The sequence below is a fragment of the Sceloporus occidentalis genome, unplaced genomic scaffold (assembly GCF_023333645.1).
Source record: "Sceloporus occidentalis isolate IW3139 unplaced genomic scaffold, rSceOcc1.0.p SCAF_5, whole genome shotgun sequence".
NCBI lineage: Eukaryota > Metazoa > Chordata > Lepidosauria > Squamata > Phrynosomatidae > Sceloporus > Sceloporus occidentalis.
Genome location: NW_028316985.1, coordinates 185,288,995 through 185,301,887, shown reverse-complemented (window position 1 = coordinate 185,301,887; position 12,893 = coordinate 185,288,995).

The following is a 12,893-nucleotide window of genomic DNA, read 5'->3' as shown; positions in this document are numbered from 1 at the left end:
CTTCTTATCTCTTGACTGCGGATCAATGTTTGACTATTTTGATTGCCTCATTGTCTGGGTTGAATTTGTGTAGATCTTCTGTAGTCATTGTTTTTGTTTTCTTTGTCTTCGGCAATAAGCTAAACATAAAATAAGCTGGCCCAAAAATGGCGTGATAATAACAACAGAAAGAGCCCTAGCTCAGCAGGCAAACATGTGCTTCGCATGCCAATGATGCCATGTTAAATCCCAGTTCAAGGCTCTTGTGTCACAAGGCTGGGAAGAGGTCTCTGCTCCTGTCACTCAGAGGCAAGGATATTGGGTGCTTTAGCACAGTATGAGGCAGACTTCGCTGGAATGGGAATAATCTGTTTATTGGGCCCACTTTGCACGGATGAAATCCTAATCCCATTGTCAGGAAGAAAAAGAGCCGCGGGATCGCTCCAGCTTTTCGCTGCTTTTTGGAGGCGAGTTGCACTGCTCCGATCTTCCCTGGAGAGAGAGAGATGCTTAGGTTTATTTATCTTTCATTTATTAAGAGTATTTCTAACTTGCCCTTCATCTTCAGGTGGTATGTATCAGACACGGAAAATATCAATATAGACCAAAATAATAGAATGCAACAGGAATGGAAGGTTTGACCCTTCTAGAAAAGGCATAAAAATCAATATAGATAGATTAGATGGATGGATGAATGGATGGATGGATGGATGGATGGATAGATAGATAGATAGATGATAGATATAGTGCAACAGAAAGATGCCTGTGCTTTTTCTTTAAAAGCTATTTTTTATTATCAGTTTTCCAAGAATAAAAGACAAACTCATATAAAACACTTTCCATATCCATAAACGTTCAGCTCCCAGTAATATCTCAGACATCCATTTCTTTATGCAGCGAACCCACAAAAACAACTCAAACACAATTAAATCATACCCTAAACTATGACATTCCATTCCATCCAGGATTTAGGAAAATTACTTTTAGATGACAAGTGCCAAAATCCGCTCCTGGTTTTAATCCAAATATGAAAGGAGCTAAACAAGGCATTGCTGGATGAGGAACCCTGGAACTTGTCATCCAAGAATAACTCCCTTGCTCTGGTAAAACCACAAACACCATTGCCACAAAGCCAAATAACAGCAGGACAAACTAAATAAATCTGCATAACACTTTAAAATGCATGGACAAATATGTATATTTTCGCCTGGTTCTCAAATGAAAGTAGTGTTGGCACCAGTCAGGCTTCAGATAAGGAGGAAGGTCAGGGTGGCTTGTAAAACTTGTAATCTTGTAAAACTACAAATCCCAACATCCCCTAGGATGGAGCTACAGCACTCAAAGTGATGTCAAACTGCATTATTTCTAAGTGTAGATGTGCCCTGACACGGAACCCCGCCTGCTCCAATCCTCACAATGTTGTACAAGGGGCCATGTGTCTGCATGCAAATACACATTTCACTTTGTTCGGAGGGATCTCCAGCTCCAGTCATCTTTCCTTACTCCAAGGAAGGCGAATATAATCTGGGCTGAATCTTTGTTGTTCACATGCATTTCAAATTCATCCAATTAAATTTGGGTCAGGGCTGCCAAAAACCCACTTAATCTGGGATAATTAGTATCAGGGTTTTTTCCAAGCTTTAAAAAAAGATTTGTATTGTCAGCAGTGTGAATAACTGATGCAAATAAACCCATATGGACCTGGAATAAAACTCTGCATGCCTTGAACATGTCCCAAATGCATTCACATAGTTAAATCCATCTTTATTCAAATGCTGGCATGTGTGAGCAACTGAACTCACAGAGATGTGCATAGATGTGATTCCTTAGTATGAACAACAAACCTGGAATGTGTGAGTGAGATTATTTGCACACTAAAAAAAACACGACTGCAATCCTAGAGAATTATATCCACTTCTCTTGGAAATAACCAGCGCCTTAAGCATTACACTGTGCCCTTGAGAGCTCCATTTCTTTTGCCTTCAGAGACATTATTTGGATTCCTGGGATTCTGCGCTGTACGCTTGGGCCAATTTTGCTCTGATTTGTAGATTTTTCTGTTTGTTTGGGCCGAGGTGGAGAACGTCTTGCACATCCTGGGTTGCAAGTCTTCTTGTTCAAGTGGTGTGCACCATCTGGAAATCTCAGCAGGAAATCTTTAAATGTGATGTGATGTGGGTTTGAAGAGGTGGATGCTGTTCTCCCCATGAAAACACAGAAGCTGGCTGTTGTTTGGTTTTAACTCTGGAGCAATTCTTCTGAACAAATCTTGCCAAGAAAACCCCATGATAGGTTCACCTTAGGGTCCCCATAAATGGGAAACTACTTGAAAGCACACAACAGACACACATATAAGCAGCTATTTGTGTGCTGCTGTGGCCTGAGCAAAGGAGAGTATTTGCATTTCTTCTGGGTCCCACAAGGAGGCAGCACATATAGGCTCTCTTGTGCTTTTGCTAAGGGAGGCATTGCCACAAGGCTCACAAGAAGACCAAACCAACCCATTCGTTTTCAAATACTTACATCGCTTCCCAGTTACTTTTTATAATCAAACTGGGCATCCAAAGAAATGTATGTTGTGATGCTCCGATTGTGCCTTCCAAAGAAAGAGCCACACAGATCGACTGGGTTACTATTGGCGTCTCACACCTGTCTAAGTTCCATGGTTGACTTGAAGGCACACAATAACAAAACAACAAATGAATGAGAGACCTCCAAGTCACCTTGTCCTCAACAGCCCCACTCAGACCTTGCAGACCTTGTAGGTCATTTCTGATTGTAAAGAAAGATCTTGGCCTAAAATGGCCATGCCCCACTCCAATGGATAAAATGACCTCACTATAGTGTATATATATATATATGCATGTGCACATGTGTGCACTGGAACGACAACTTTTGAGTAACTGTAGTTCGTACTTAACACTTAATGAAATCATCAGAGGCTTTTGCTAAGTGTCAGGTCTTAGTCTGGAAACCTCACTACTTGGGACAATCCTGAACCGGCAAACCCTAATTTGAATGGACTTTCTGACCCTCTACCCATCTTTTAGTGTGCTCTAGTGGTTTGAGCATTGGATTATAACTCTGGAGACTAGTGTTCAAATCCTGGCTTGGCCATGGAAACCCATGGAAGACTTTGGGCAAATCACACCTTCTCATCCTCAGAGGATGGCAACGGCCAACCTCCTCTGAACAACTCTTTGCAAGAAAACCCCATGATAGGGTCGCCTTAGGGTTGCCATAAGTCAGAAATGACTTGAAGGCACACAGCAGCTTACCATTATTATTATTATTATTATTATTATTATTATTATTATTATTATTGCACGCTGTGTTCTATGCAAAACATATTGCACCTGCACCTTCCTATCCTGGAGGGGGCAAGGTCAGCTGCAAAGAAGATTTGTTGTTGTTGTTGTGTGCCTTCAAGTCTTTTCGGACTTATGGTGACCCTATCCTGGTTTTCTTGGCAAGATTTGTTCACAGTAGGTTTGCCATTTTCTTCCCCTGAGGCTGAGAGTGTGTGACTTGCTCAAGATCACCCAGGAGAGGAATCATATCTTTGAAAGGAAGGGAGGAAGAGAGAGAGATCCACTGATGGAGAAAGGCATTTTCAGTTCCTTAAGCAGGAGATCAATTGCTGCAATGGCATTGATTCTCCAAGGAATATTAAGCCCCACAGAGGTAATTTCTCTTGGAAAGAATGAACTCGCAATGACCTTTGGGTGATGCAAACCAGGGCTTGATTTATGGACACATTGCCAGATCATTCCCCACTTTCAACCTGCTGCCCTGTTTCTCTCCAAGCCTTGGAGAGACATGTCTGGAAGAAGACATCATGGTCCAGTTGCAAGATCCCCCCTTGAGTCTCCTCCTCAACACTTTCAGCTGGTCTCCTCCACTTCCCATGAGAGCAGGACTGGGCAGTTGTGGTGGATCTGGAGCCCAATGTTCTGCCTCTTTTATGAACAGCCAAAAATCAGAAGATTAGGAATGGGGAGGCCAGCAATGAAAGCACTAAACAAGATCCTAAGGAGTAAAGATATACTACTGAGAATAAAAGTTAGAATTGTACAAGCCATTGTATTTCCCCATCCCCATGTATGGGTGCAAGAGCTGGACAGTGAAGAAAGTGGATAGGAAAGAAGTGAATGTATTTGAAATGCGGTGCTGGAGAAGAGTGCTGAGGATACCATGGATGGCCAAACAGACCAAGAAACTGGTCCTTAAACAGACCAAGCCTGAGCTGCCTCTGGAAGCTGAGGCTGTCTAACTTTGGCCACATCATGAGAAGGCATGAATCATTAGAAAAGAGATTAATGCTAAGCAAGGTGGAGGGATATAGAAAGCGAGGAAGACTGCATGCCAGATGGATGGACTCTATTAAGGAGATCACAGGTATGAATTTACGGGACCTAGGTATAGTAGTGGAGGATGGGAGGCTTGGAGATATCTCATCCATAGAGTCACCATGAGTTAAGGTTGACTTGAAGGCAGTTAACAACAATGACGACAACCACCACTACTATGGCTTGGGTCTCTGTATGGACTCAGTCCCTGTGTCGTGTTTTGAAGTAGGCAAGCACCCAAGAGTGTATGCTTCCAGTCTACAGAGAATGACCAAGAGAAAGCCAGCCTCAGTCACTGTTGTTAGTACTGGTTAGGTATGGGTACATCCGTTGAATCCATTGGATTTATCTATATGTGGATTCACCATCCAACCATCCATTTAATGGTTCTACTCTAATTGGGATTCCAGCCTATATCTCCTTCTGTGAGGCTCTCAGATTTTATGATCTTCAGGGGAGGGTTTGCTTTCAGTAAAACTGCTGTCACAAGTATGTTTAGGAAGCACAAGAGAGAGACCCTTTTTGGTGGCTGCTCCTAGGCTGTGCAATTCCCATCCGCAAGAGGCTATCTTGGTTTGTGATGTTGAAGGTTTTCATGGCCAGCATCCATAGAGTTTTGTGGGTTTTTCGGGCTATGTGGCCATGTTCTAGAAGATGGCCACATAGCTCAAAAAACCCACAAAAAGCCTAGAGAGGCTTTGGGGTTTGTTGCTGTGTGCCTTCAAGTCATTTCTGACTTACACTAACCCTAAAGTGAACTTATCATGGGGTTTTCTTGCCACATGTCTTCAGAGCAGCATTTCCTTTGCTTTCTTCTGAGGTTGAGGGAGTGTGACTCAGTAAAGATTACTCAGTGGGTTTCCGTGGATGAGTGGGGATTCAAATCCTGATCTCTAGAGTCCTAGTCCAGTGCTCAAACCACTAGACCACAATGGCTCTCAGGTATCAGGGTATTTAGTATTTATACTAGTCCCTTCCAATTCGTGGACTTGGAGTCCATGGTCTCGCCTGTTTGCTGGCAGCAAGTGGGCAAATGTGCTGCCATTCAAATCAATGGGGCTTGTATATGTGTGATTTTCCGGATTTGTAGGGGATTCCGGAACAGATCCCCCACAAATTGGGAAGGACAACTGTAATTGTTGTTCTTAATTTTTGATTAAAATATTTTAAAACTATGTTTTGTTTTAATTTGTTCCATAAACTGCCTTGCCCTCCCCATTTTTGGGAGAAACAGGGTAGAAATAAAATAACAATTAATGAATAAGTATCCAAGTTGATCACCAAGCTTGCAAAATCAATGCGGCTATTAATGGATGGCTCACTCTGGCCAGGAGAGCAATTTAGCTTTCTAAGGAGCCCCGGATTTTCCTCTTGTGTGTTGTGGTGGGCATAAAATATGCAGCACATGTGAAGCTCACTTCCATGAGGCTAGGAGACCAAGAAGTGCACCAAATGTTGCAAACCTTTATATGCACCAAAGCCGTTAGTGCAACAGGGACCTTGCAGCTCTTGCTCGTGCTGGGGGACTTGCTAGTAGCAATGAGATCTATAATAAGACTTGCATTTTCTCAAAGGGTATTAATAAAGCTTCATGTATCATTCATTAAAAAGAGAGTGCAGGGAAAGAGATGGGTTGTGCTTATGCCCAGGAGAGGAGGCTGGTTTGGGAGAATTTGCTTTCTAGTGGGCAAAGTTCTTGATCAGCATTGGTGGAATATGCAACATGTAGTCATCCCAGAGTTGTTTTGCTGCTTGTTCTGAGTTGATGGGAGAAACAAAGCGGTGCCCATATGCCAGGAGAAACTTTAGGCTGGTCTACAGCATTGTGGGAGAGTGAGGAAGTGGTTCCATAGAGGAGTATTGGATGCCTCTTTACTGGGCCTCATTCCCACTTACAAAAAAAGTGGTTTGCGATCCAAATCAATGGAATGCTTTATTCATGTATTTTCGGGTTATTTTTGGCTTGATTATTCCCTCATTCATTTGTTTTTCACTTCTTTATCATTCATCCCCCCTTTTCCCTCTTTGTTCCCTCTTCCCTTAGTATGATTTCCGCACAATGAAAAAGGGGGGGAAATTAAAAACACATGAGTCACCTGCCATTTAAGGATATAACCCACCAGTCAGCTGAGGTTCTGAAGTACACTTAACATAAATCATCTGGCATTTGCTTGTAATGCTGGAGTCACTGAGAGACAGTTGAGGTTGCCAAGTGATATCCCAAATTGGTTAGTCACTTTGTTCGACAAGAGGGCAAAACAGGGCATGCCAGGAAACAAAAGAGCCCTTGGAAAGAGATTTTGGTTCCAATTATTCCAACTGGAATATTGTGTCCAGTCCAGGAACCACAATTCAAGAAGGGTATTGAGAAGGTGAAGCATGTCCAGAGGAGGGCCACCAAAATAGTGAAGGATCCATCTTGTACGAGGAGCGACGAGGAGAGCCAAGCATGTTTAGCCTGAGAAAGAGAAGGTTAAATGGTGGTGACATGATGGCCCTGTTTAAATGTATGAAGGAATGTCATGTTGAGGATGGAGGAAGATTGCTTTCTGCTGCTCCAGAGAACAGGACATGGAGCAATGGATGCAAGCTACAGGAAGAGATTCCAGCTCAACATTAGGAAGAACATTCTGACAGTGGAAGATGCTCCCTGGGAGGATGGTGGAGCCTCCTTCTTTGGAGGTCTTTAAGCAAAGGCTGGGTAGCCATCTCTCTGGGATGCTTTGATTGAGAATTCCTGCATGGCAGAATGGGGTTGGACTGGATGGCCCTTGGGGTCTCTTCCAACTCTATGATTCTATGGTTCTATTGGCAGCTTGAGTGATGAATCTGCTCTGGATTTTAGCCTGAGCTTTACAGTGCTGTCCAAACTGAGAGGCCTGTTTTGGGTCTAGGATTCAGCACCACAAATCATTACTTTGATTGAAGATTCCCATATGGTTGAAGGAGGTTGGACTGGATAAACAACATTGTAAATTGTGTTTTTTATCCCTGGTGGGAATGCCCTCCACACAGCCTTAGAGGTCATTTTGGGACATTTGGGGGCATCTTTTGACTCCTGGAGTCTACAAAGAAGGCCAATGCAGCCCATCGGCCACACTTTTCCCACCCTTGAACTGCGCAATATCAGTATTCAGCAGAAGGGTGGTTTAGCACAATATTTCTATGTGATTGTCACTTTCAAACTGGCCTCCAGAGTCGCAGTCCAACTCTCAAACCACTACACTACGTTGGCCCCCATATTACATATACTGTATTTTATTATTCACTTATCCATATTATTTTGATGAATGTATCTTTATTAAAATGCTTGTTTGGCTTGTAAGACACTTCTAGAACTCTGAGCAAGACAAAACGGTTAAAACTGTACTTTACTAGAAACAAACCCGTGACTAGATCTATATTTAAATTATTCCTTTTACACTTCTCCTTCCACATTCGCTGAGGTTAATGGCAGTACTTTTTTAACCTGAGAAAACCCCTCTCTAGGAATTTCTAGGACCTCCAGCAGAACTCTGTGGTCAACATCTGTCAGAATTTGACCATAGAGTCATGTTGCAGGACCTACACATGCCTAGAGAAGTGTTTTCTCTAGGAATCTTTAGGTCCTCTGGTGCAACTCTGTGGTCAACTTCCAGCAGCATTTCTTTGGAGGATCTTGAGATTCGTAGGCAGAGAGCATATTAATCCAATCCGCAAATAATGAAACCCGCGAATGTCAAAGCCACAAATGTGGAGGGACGAGTGTTTTTGTCTAGTGTGCTGAAATTAAGGAAAAAGACCTCTTTGAATTGTGTCCTCAAACAACTCATTGCCTAACATGTTTTTGCTGTTCCTCTGAGAAACAAATGCACTCTGAGCTCTGGGTGCGAGTCTTGTCTGCTGCTTCTCCTAGGAAAAAAGAACTTTAGAAGGAACCATCCTATCTTCCCTATTTGCAGCGAGGGCAGGCTGCCAAGTAGATGCATTTCTCGAAGGAGAACAACACATGTGTTGTTACTCAATGGGCTTCTCAGTCATGCTCAAAATGGAGGATATTTTGAAATTCTTCCTGGACAGGAGGTTATAGAATCATAGAATCATGGAGTTGGAAGAGACCCCAAGGGCCATCCAGTCCAACCCCATTCTGCCATGCAGGAACTCACAATCAAAACATCCCCATTGACAGATGGCCATCCAGCCTCTGTTTTAAAGATCTCCAAAGAAGGAGACTCCATCACTGTTCCACTGTCAAACAGCTCTTACTGTCAAAAGTTCCTCCTAACATTGAGCTGGAATCTCTTTTCCTGTAGCTTGCATCCATTGCTCCAGGTCTGTAGTCTGGAGCAGCAGAAAACAAGCTTTCTCCATCCTCAATATGGCACCCCTTCAAATATTTATTATTACTGTCATGAAGTTCCTCCTAAGGTTGAGGTGGAATCTCTCTTCCTGTAGCTTGCCTCCATTGTTCCGTGTTCTAGTCTCTGGAGCAGCAGAAAACAGGCTTGCTCCATCCTCAATGGGACATCAAATACTTAAACAGGGTTAAATGGTTGAAATGGAGGATATCTCCTGGAAAAGGAGACTATCTGGTCACCCTGAGGCTGCTGAGAGGCGATCCTAGCATGCTTTTTGGCCCGATGTTAGAGAGGCGAAGGGTGTTAGAGAGGCAAAGGGATCTCCAAGATGAGAATCGGTGCAGGTTTGTGATGTAACTCAAGGAAGGCATCCATGTGGCAGGAGAGACCCATGAATGGCATTTGGTTGTTATAGCAACAACCGTTCTAAAATTGAAAAGAGAAAACAAGCCAAACCCGCCAAATTGGGAAAGTGCCAGTTTCTGCCTTGAACAAACAGGCTCTATTTTTCTCTCACACTTCAGACAATGTCAGGGCAGAGAATGATGGAATTTCCTTTTTGGGATGATTGTTCCCAGAACCCATGAGCCAAGAAGCTGGGGATTTGGGGAGCAGAGAGCAAGGGAGGCGGAGTGGTTTGAGTGTTGGACCATGACTCTGGAGGCTGGGGTTTAATTCCCAGTTTGACCATGAACCCCACTGGGTAACCTTGGGTGAGTCACAGCCTCTCAGCCTCAGGGGAAGGCAATGGGGAATCTCCTCAGAGCAACTCTTGCCAAGAAAACCCTATGATAGTTACACCTTAGGGTTGTCACAACAACAACAGTCCAAAAAAGAACATCTCTCAGCTTGAGCAAATGTGGCTGAGAAATGCTTTTCCTCAAGCCATATTCAATTCATAGAAACTTACCCATTTATTTCTTATTGATTTATTTAAAGCATTTATCTATCACTTCTTGGTTCACTTTGGCTTGTCACCTCTATATATAGTTTCTACATATGGTTGTGAAGGCTGGACAGTAAAGAAAACTGACGGGAAGGAGATCAACCCATTGGAAATATGGTGCTAGAGGAGAGTTTTGCAAAAGCCACAAATTGCTAAAAAGACCAATGAATGGGTCCCAGAGCAAATCAAGCCTGAATGATCCCTATAAGCCAAGATGGCTAAACTGAGGCTTTCATACTTTGGAGACATCATAAGGTAACATGACTCAGTGGAAAAGATTATAATGCTTGGGAAAGTGAAGGGCAGTAGGAAAACAGCATTTAGCATTTACATTTCTATACCACTTAATAGTGAACTCTCTAAGTGGTTCACAATCTGTAAGCCAATTGCCCCCAACAAACCGGGTACTCATTTTACCGACCTACAAAAGGATGTAAGTCTGGGTCGATTTTACAAGGGGATATTGTAAAGTTTTAATCATCACCTTTTTAATGGTGCCTTATGGGGATTTTACCCTTTGGTCACTTCCGGCACAACCTGTCCCCAGAATAAAGGACACAATGATCTTTTCTCAACATCATGCACCGAGGGACCAATGATGACACTGACAAAATTTCATCAATATACCATAATAAAGTTTGGGCGATAATTATTATTTTTCGATACCTGCCATAAGGTGCAATTTGCAGACTTCTACAATATCAGATATTTAGAGGGTCAACAAATGCTGGGGGAAATGTGTAAATCTGGATGGTGACTACGTAGAGATAAGCTCACAACTACAAATCAATACAAACTTTCTGCCAATTTTTTTTAAAGGTGATCACTAAAACTTTATGATCCCTTCTCAGAGAGCCCTGGGACCAAACTGCAGGACAGGCATTTAACCACTGCGCCACCAGGGCTCCTGGGAAATGGTCATCCCAAAAAGGAAAGAGGGAGATTTCTTTGCTGGTGGAGTCATTCAATCAAAGGAGCCACAGCCCTGAGTTTGCAAGACCTGAGTGGGGCAACTGATGACAGAGTGACCTGGGCTGGATCTGCACTGCAGAAATAAGGAGCCCTGGTTGTGAGCTCAATCCCAGCCAGGGGCTCTGGGTCGACTCAGCCTGGCATCCTTCTATAGGTCACTAAAATGAGTACTCAGCTTGTTGGGGGAAATTAGCTTACACGTTGTAAACTACTCAGTACATCAGTACGTGGTATAGAAATGTACTTGCTATTGCTAGCTTTGTTGGTTCCCCTCTGTGTACTGCATGTGTGCCGTGACAAAAACACACTATGCCCAAAGAGAGGTGCCAGCATTTATCACTGTCTGAAGTGCTTGACCTCAACAGTAGCTCACAAACAGCAGACTGCAGAAGCACAACCCAGTATGCAGTATTTGGCAATCAGGCACTGACCAACCTGAAATGCGGCACAGACACAGTTGACTTCTTCCAAAGTCCTTGGAAACTTTTATCTTCCAGTTGCAATATGTACAGCAAAAGCTCTGACATAAACTGTGTCTTATAATTACAATCCACACTAGCCAAACTCACCAAACCAACACCCCAACTCCTCTCTCCAATCCACTATCCTCAACCCACAAGGGTTTCAGAGTCCTTATACACATAACTACTTATAAAGGATTGGCACCTGGTGTTTCCCCTCATTTACAGCCATATAAATAATATAATATAATATAATATAATATAATATAATATAATATAATATAATTAATATAATATAATATAATATAATATAATATAATATAATATATATTTCCTTAAAGGGACATTTAACTTAACAAGTTTGACTTTGCTTCAGCTGCTGTGGCACAGTGCTATGGAATTCCGAGATTTGCAGTTTGGTGAGATATTTTTCCTTCTGTGTCAGAGAACAATGGTGCCACCTCAAACTACAGATCCCAGGATTCCATAGAACAGAGCCATGGCAGTTAAAGCAGTGTCAACTGCATCAATTCTATTGTGTGGCAGAAGCCTTGGAGCTCTCTCCTTTATCTCATCACCATAAGTCGAAGTCGACTTGATGGCAATTCACAAGAAACCAAAGACAGAATCATCCAGGCCATTGTTTTTCTGATTTCTATGTATGGCTGTGAAAGTCGGAGAGTGTAGAAAGTGGATAGGAAGCGGATCAACTCATCTGAGATGTGGGGCTGAGGAAGAGTTCTATCTATGGATACCATGGACTATAAAAGACGAATAACCTGAGTGGGCCACCAATGCTTTTCCTCACAGTAGCTGGAATCCTGATGGTTAGCCCAAACAAGAGTAGGGCCATTAAACCAATTGTTGAACGGTGAATCAACCCAGATGTATATCCAATTAATTCAACGGTTCTACTCTGACAATAGGATTTTGCTCCTTAGCTCTTTATGCGTGGATAGAGAACTGCATGTTTAACATCTAGTGGCTGTTCAACCTGTTAAGTTTTCTGCTAATTGATTGGAAGATGACTCATAACAGGGTCAAGGTGAGGCAGACTTGCAGTTTATAAAGCTGCATTATCTGATGAATCTCCGTCTGCCATTTAAAAAGAAGCAACCCTTCTGACCACTTGAGGACTCCAGCCTTTTACTCTGATGTGAACAGTTTTATCAGTAGCAGTCTCCCACAGCTCTGGAAAGAAGAGAAGGCGGGTAATGTGGGCTGATGGGACAACAGAAGCCAGAAAGAGAGGCAATGTTTGATTCAATGGGATCAATGGGAAGGTGATGAGGAAAAGTGACCAAGATGGCCAAAGGTCTGGAAACCAAGCCTTCTGAGGAATGACTTGGAGAGCTGGCTACATTTAGCTCGGAGAAGAGAGGAGTTATAGGTGATTCGATAGCCATCTCTAAATGTATGAAGCGATATCATGAAGAAGATGGAGCCAGCCTGTTTTCTGGTGCTCCAGAGACTACAGTGAGAACTAATGGATTCAAATTATAAGAGAAGAGATTCCACCTAAATATGAAGAAGAATTTTACTGTATGAGTGGACCACAAATTGAACATGAGACAACAGTGTGAAGCAGCAGCTAGAAAGGCCAATGTGATTCTAGGCTGCATCAATAGTAATGTCTAGATCAAGGGAAGTAATAGGGCCACTTTATTCTGCTTTGGTCAGGCCTCACCTGGAATAATACTGTGTCCAGTTCTGGGCACCACAATCCAAAAAGTATGTTGAGAAGCTGGAGTGTGTCCAAAGGAGGGCGAGCAAAATGGTGAAGGACCTGGAAACCATGCCTTATGAGGATTGACTTGGGGAGCTGTGCATGTTTAACCTCGAGAAGAAA